The following is a 6,514-nucleotide window of genomic DNA, read 5'->3' as shown; positions in this document are numbered from 1 at the left end:
AAGTGGAAAAAGACCTGATTGGGATTATAAGTTAGGAAATAAAAACCTATACACATCAGAAAGAGAGAAAGACCTAGGTGTGATTATCAATAACAGACTATCTCCGGCTGACCACATCAGCGAGAAGGTACGGAACATGTATACACTGCTTGCAAATATGAGAATAGCATTCACATACAGAAATGAAGACATGCTAAGAAGGATAATAACATGATTCATTAGACCAACCCCGGAATATGCATCAGTAGTCTGGAGTCCTCATCTCAAAAAGCACATAGATAAGATTGAAAAAGTTCAAAGGGTCGCTACAAGATGGATACCAAGCTTAAGGGACCTAAGCTACGAAGAAAGACTAAATAAACTGAATCTACCAACACTACAGGAGAGAAGGAAAAGAGGTGACATGATAATGCTATATAAGTGCATATCAGGAAAGGAGAAAATAGGCATAAATGATTACTTAACATATGGAGAAGCATCAGCAAGAGGACACTGCAAAAAACTGCATACGAAGAGAGGTGATAAAGACGTAAGGAAATTCAGTTTCCTAAACAGAGCAATTGATCAATGGAGTGCACTACCGAATGAAATAGTGTGTGCCAAAACAATTCACAAATTTAAGGACATGTACGATAAATATGGTTTAAGACACGGGACAGTACGAGCTTGACTCATTCCTGTAAAGATACAATTAGGTAAGAACAATTAGGTAAGAACACACACACACACACATGCACACACACACACACACACACACACACACACACACAGGGATTCAATCTAGGCGGAAGTGTGACACCGGCGCTCCGTACCAAATCATCACGGCCAGTGGCATTACCTATATAGTATCTTTGTATGTGTCAAGCTCAGTACCAGGTTAGTCTAAATGATTGTTCATTATAAAAAGGAAAAAAATAATAAGTTTAAACAAGACTTATAAAAACAGGAAATAAAACCAAGACGAAAGAATACGCTGAGTCATCGCTAAGGTTTGTTTACACTACAACAATAAGGAGATTGTAAGTACATGCTTTGCACTTTAAGTATTGGAAAATGGATACATACTTCAGTAAAACAAATTTGGAAAAGAAAAGGGATAAAGGTAAAAAGAAAAATGATGACTTCTACCAAGAACTGGTTGAAGTAGAGACCCACAATTGACTGGTTGAACGTGTAAACAAACTAGAAATGGCTTTCAAAAATGAAATTGATGAAATAAACAAGCAGATGCACTTGCAAAAGGAAGAAATAGAAAAACTAGGAAGCGAGGCCAATAAGAAAGACACAACCATCAGTGAACTAACAGTGGAATTGAGTACACTTAGGAAGAAAATGAGTGAAATGGCAAGTACAGTAGTCAATCACGAGAGTGTTCTGGAAGAGTTCAAAAATGACACAGAGTCAATTAGGCAAGTTAGCAGTCTTATTGACCAGAGCAGTGATATTGAGGAGAAGATAACACAAGTGAATGAAGTTGTGCAAAACTACAAAAATGATGTAGAAACCACGTATGCTGAAATGGTGAAAGTAAAGAAAGACTTAGAAACAAGGGTGGAGAAAAAAGCATTAAAAAGGAGGTGAAAAGAATAATCCAAAACAATCCAAAGTTAGTCAGAGATTCAGTAGAGATAAACAAATCAATAGTAATCACTGGTATAGAAGAGGAAGAAATTAAAAACAAGATCACAAGAGACAAAAAGGAGATGGCAAATGTAATGAGCTTACTGAAAGAAGTATCAGAGGAAACCTGTAGTAAAAACATAGAGGAACACAAAAGGTTAGGGAAATACGAGAAAACCAAGACAAGACCTCTAAAGGTGACTTTGCAGAGTGTAAACACTGTGGAAGAGATACTAAAAAATGCAAAGAATCTTAAGGAAAACGAGGAGTTCAAAAATGTATGGATAAAAAGATGCCTAACACAAGAGGAACTGTAATTACTGAAAGAGAAAAGGGAGGAAGCAAAAACAAAAAATGAGGGAAGATCAGAAGAGGAGAAGAAGAAATTTTTTTACAAAGTAATACGATTGCAGGTACGAAATTGGTACACAAACAGGATGGAAGAAAAAGGAGGAAGGTAGTAGAACCATGTCATGACAAGTATATATACAAGATAATAAAGTTGATGTACTCAAATGTGGATAGAATGGTATCTAAATTACTAGAGATGAATGATTATATCAGAGAAAATGAACCACAGATAATATGCCTAACTGAAACAAAATTAATACGAAGGATATCAAATGACATACTAAACTTAGAGGAATACAATATATGGAGAAGAGACAGATATTTAAAAAAAGGAGGAGGAATTATAATCTTAACTAAGAAAAACCTAAAAGTCAAGGAAATAAAACTAGATATACCATCACAAGTAGAACTGATTGCAGTAGAGATCGACATATCTGAAGGTAAAGTAATTGTAGCCAATTTGTACATGCCACCCAGATCAAACACATGGGAAAGAGACGAATATGAGGACCTGGCAGAGAGTACAATTCAGAGTGTAAGATCATTGCTACATAAAATGGAAGAGAAATCGGAAAGAATTATACTAACTGGGGACTTCAATACAAATATAAATTGGAATACTCTAGATATAAATAGCCAAGAAAGCTGTTGGGACCAAAAGCTCCGGGATCTCGTACAAGAGTTTTTCTTAACGCAACATGTGAGGGAAACCACCAGAAAAAGAGGACTTGATGTACCTTCAGTGCTAGATCTAATATTTACAAGGCAAGAAAATGATATTGACAGTTTAATATATCACCCTCCACTCGGCAAAAGCGATCATGCAGTACTAAATTATAACTTCAGCATAGCATATGACATAGTAAACAGCAATGATAGTTACAAAAAGAGCCTAAACTATAAAAAGGGAAATTATCAAGACCTAAAGAAGTATTTCTTAGAAGTTGATTGGGAAAATGAGCTTAGAGGACAAGATTTAAATGCTGTATATAAAAAATTTTGTGAATTTTATGAAATAGGAGTCCACAAGTACATCCCACAGCACAAAGAAGCAGATAAGAAAATACAAAAATGGTTCAATACAGAATGTAACAAATCAAAAGAAAGAAGAGATTTGTTGTGGAATAGATACAGAAGACATAATAGTGAAAGGGCGTATAATAATTACAAACAGGCAAGAAACGACTATACAAGAATAAGGAGGGAAGCCCAAAAACAGTTTGAGAAGGATATAATAAATAAAAGTAGTGATCAACCAAAGCTGTTTTATAGCTATATCTGAAGCAAAACTAAAGTAAAAGATATAATACAATCCATTACGGACGAGGGAATCACTTATACACAAGGAAAGATATTTGTGAAGCACTAAATAAGAATTTCCAATTAGTTTTTACAGAAGAAAAAAATTTTGAGAGGGACTATGTGGAACACGCATGTCCACACATACTACCAGATATACAAATAGCAGAAAAAGTAATACAGGAAGAGTTAAGTAGATTAGACAGAGGAAAAGCAAGTGGTCCTGATGAAATTTCATGTTGAGTATTACGAGAATGTGCAAAGGAGTTATGTAAACCATTATTTTTAATTTTCAAGAAATCCTTGAGTCAAGGTAAACTACCTGATATTTGGAAAAAAGCAAATATTGTCCCCTTATTCAAGAAAGGAAATAGACAAAATCCACTCAACTACCGACCAGTATCACTGACCAGTGTTGTAAGCAAGGTATTAGAAAAACTTATAAGAAAAGCTTGGGTAAATCATCTAGAAGAACACAGTATGATAACAGAAAGACAGTTTGGTTTCAGAAAAGGAAAATCATGTGTTACTAATCTGTTGAGCTACTATGACAGAGTAACAAACACAATCCAGGAAAGGGAAGGATGGGTGGACAGTATCTATTTAGATTTCAAGAAAGTTTTTGACACAGTACCTCACCAAAGACTTTTATGGAAACTGTACCATCAAGGAGGAATTCGAGGCAAACTGTTTTGTTGGATGCAAGACTTTCTCATAAAAAGAGAAATGAGGACAGTACTAAGAGGAACCTACTCATCATGGAAAGAAGTGACTAGTGGAGTACCACAGGGTTCAGTGCTGGCACCAATCATGTTTTTAGTGTATATAAATGATATAAACAGTAACACTGGAAATGAGAGCTTTCTCAATATGTTTGCAGATGATGCAAAAATACAAAGGAGAATTACTAACACAGGCTCTCGTAAAGAGCTACAAGAAGAAATAAATAAACTTCATGAATGGAGTAGTACATGGCAAATGGAATTCAATGTGGACAAGTGTCATGTAATCAAGTTTGGTAAAAGTGGAAAAAGACCTGATTGGGATTATAAGTTAGGAAATAAAAACCTATACACATCAGAAAGAGAGAAAGACCTAGGTGTGATTATCAATAACAGACTATCTCCGGCTGACCACATCAGCGAGAAGGTACGGAACATGTATACACTGCTTGCAAATATGAGAATAGCATTCACATACAGAAATGAAGACATGCTAAGAAGGATAATAACATGATTCATTAGACCAACCCTGGAATATGCATCAGTAGTCTGGAGTCCTCATCTCAAAAAGCACATAGATAAGATTGAAAAAGTTCAAAGGGTCGCTACAAGATGGATACCAAGCTTAAGGGACCTAAGCTACGAAGAAAGACTAAATAAACTGAATCTACCAACACTACAGGAGAGAAGGAAAAGAGGTGACATGATAATGCTATATAAGTGCATATCAGGAAAGGAGAAAATAGGCATAAATGATTACTTAACATATGGAGAAGCATCAGCAAGAGGACACTGCAAAAAACTGCATACGAAGAGAGGTGATAAAGACGTAAGGAAATTCAGTTTCCTAAACAGAGCAATTGATCAATGGAGTGCACTACCGAATGAAATAGTGTGTGCCAAAACAATTCACAAATTTAAGGACATGTACGATAAATATGGTTTAAGACACGGGACAGTACGAGCTTGACTCATTCCTGTAAAGATACAATTAGGTAAGAACAATTAGGTAAGAACACACACACACACACATGCACACACACACACACACACACACACACACACACACAGGGATTCAATCTAGGCGGAAGTGTGACACCGGCGCTCCGTACCAAATCATCACGGCCAGTGGCATTACCTATATAGTATCTTTGTATGTGTCAAGCTCAGTACCAGGTTAGTCTAAATGATTGTTCATTATAAAAAAGGAAAAAAATAATAAGTTTAAACAAGACTTATAAAAACAGGAAATAAAACCAAGACGAAAGAATACGCTGAGTCATCGCTAAGGTTTGTTTACACTACAACAATAAGGAGATTGTAAGTACATGCTTTGCACTTTAAGTATTGGAAAATGGATACATACTTCAGTAAAACAAATTTGGAAAAGAAAAGGGATAAAGGTAAAAAGAAAAATGATGACTTCTACCAAGAACTGGTTGAAGTAGAGACCCACAATTGACTGGTTGAACGTGTAAACAAACTAGAAATGGCTTTCAAAAATGAAATTGATGAAATAAACAAGCAGATGCACTTGCAAAAGGAAGAAATAGAAAAACTAGGAAGCGAGGCCAATAAGAAAGACACAACCATCAGTGAACTAACAGTGGAATTGAGTACACTTAGGAAGAAAATGAGTGAAATGGCAAGTACAGTAGTCAATCACGAGAGTGTTCTGGAAGAGTTCAAAAATGACACAGAGTCAATTAGGCAAGTTAGCAGTCTTATTGACCAGAGCAGTGATATTGAGGAGAAGATAACACAAGTGAATGAAGTTGTGCAAAACTACAAAAATGATGTAGAAACCACGTATGCTGAAATGGTGAAAGTAAAGAAAGACTTAGAAACAAGGGTGGAGAAAAAAAGCATTAAAAAGGAGGTGAAAAGAATAATCCAAAACAATCCAAAGTTAGTCAGAGATTCAGTAGAGATAAACAAATCAATAGTAATCACTGGTATAGAAGAGGAAGAAATTAAAAACAAGATCACAAGAGACAAAAAGGAGATGGCAAATGTAATGAGCTTACTGAAAGAAGTATCAGAGGAAACCTGTAGTAAAAACATAGAGGAACACAAAAGGTTAGGGAAATACGAGAAAACCAAGACAAGACCTCTAAAGGTGACTTTGCAGAGTGTAAACACTGTGGAAGAGATACTAAAAAATGCAAAGAATCTTAAGGAAAACGAGGAGTTCAAAAATGTATGGATAAAAAGATGCCTAACACAAGAGGAACTGTAATTACTGAAAGAGAAAAGGGAGGAAGCAAAAACAAAAAATGAGGGAAGATCAGAAGAGGAGAAGAAGAAATTTTTTTACAAAGTAATACGATTGCAGGTACAGAAATTGGTACACAAACAGGATGGAAGAAAAAGGAGGAAGGTAGTAGAACCATGTCATGACAAGTATATATACAAGATAATAAAGTTGATGTACTCAAATGTGGATAGAATGGTATCTAAATTACTAGAGATGAATGATTATATCAGAGAAAATGAACCACAGATAATATGCCTAACTGAAA

Source organism: Coenobita brevimanus, chromosome 40, assembly GCF_032717465.1.
Source record: "Coenobita brevimanus isolate Jiangsu-jjx chromosome 40, ASM3271746v2, whole genome shotgun sequence".
Taxonomy (NCBI): Eukaryota; Metazoa; Arthropoda; class Malacostraca; order Decapoda; family Coenobitidae; genus Coenobita; species Coenobita brevimanus.
Note: the sequence above shows the minus strand (reverse complement) of the source record.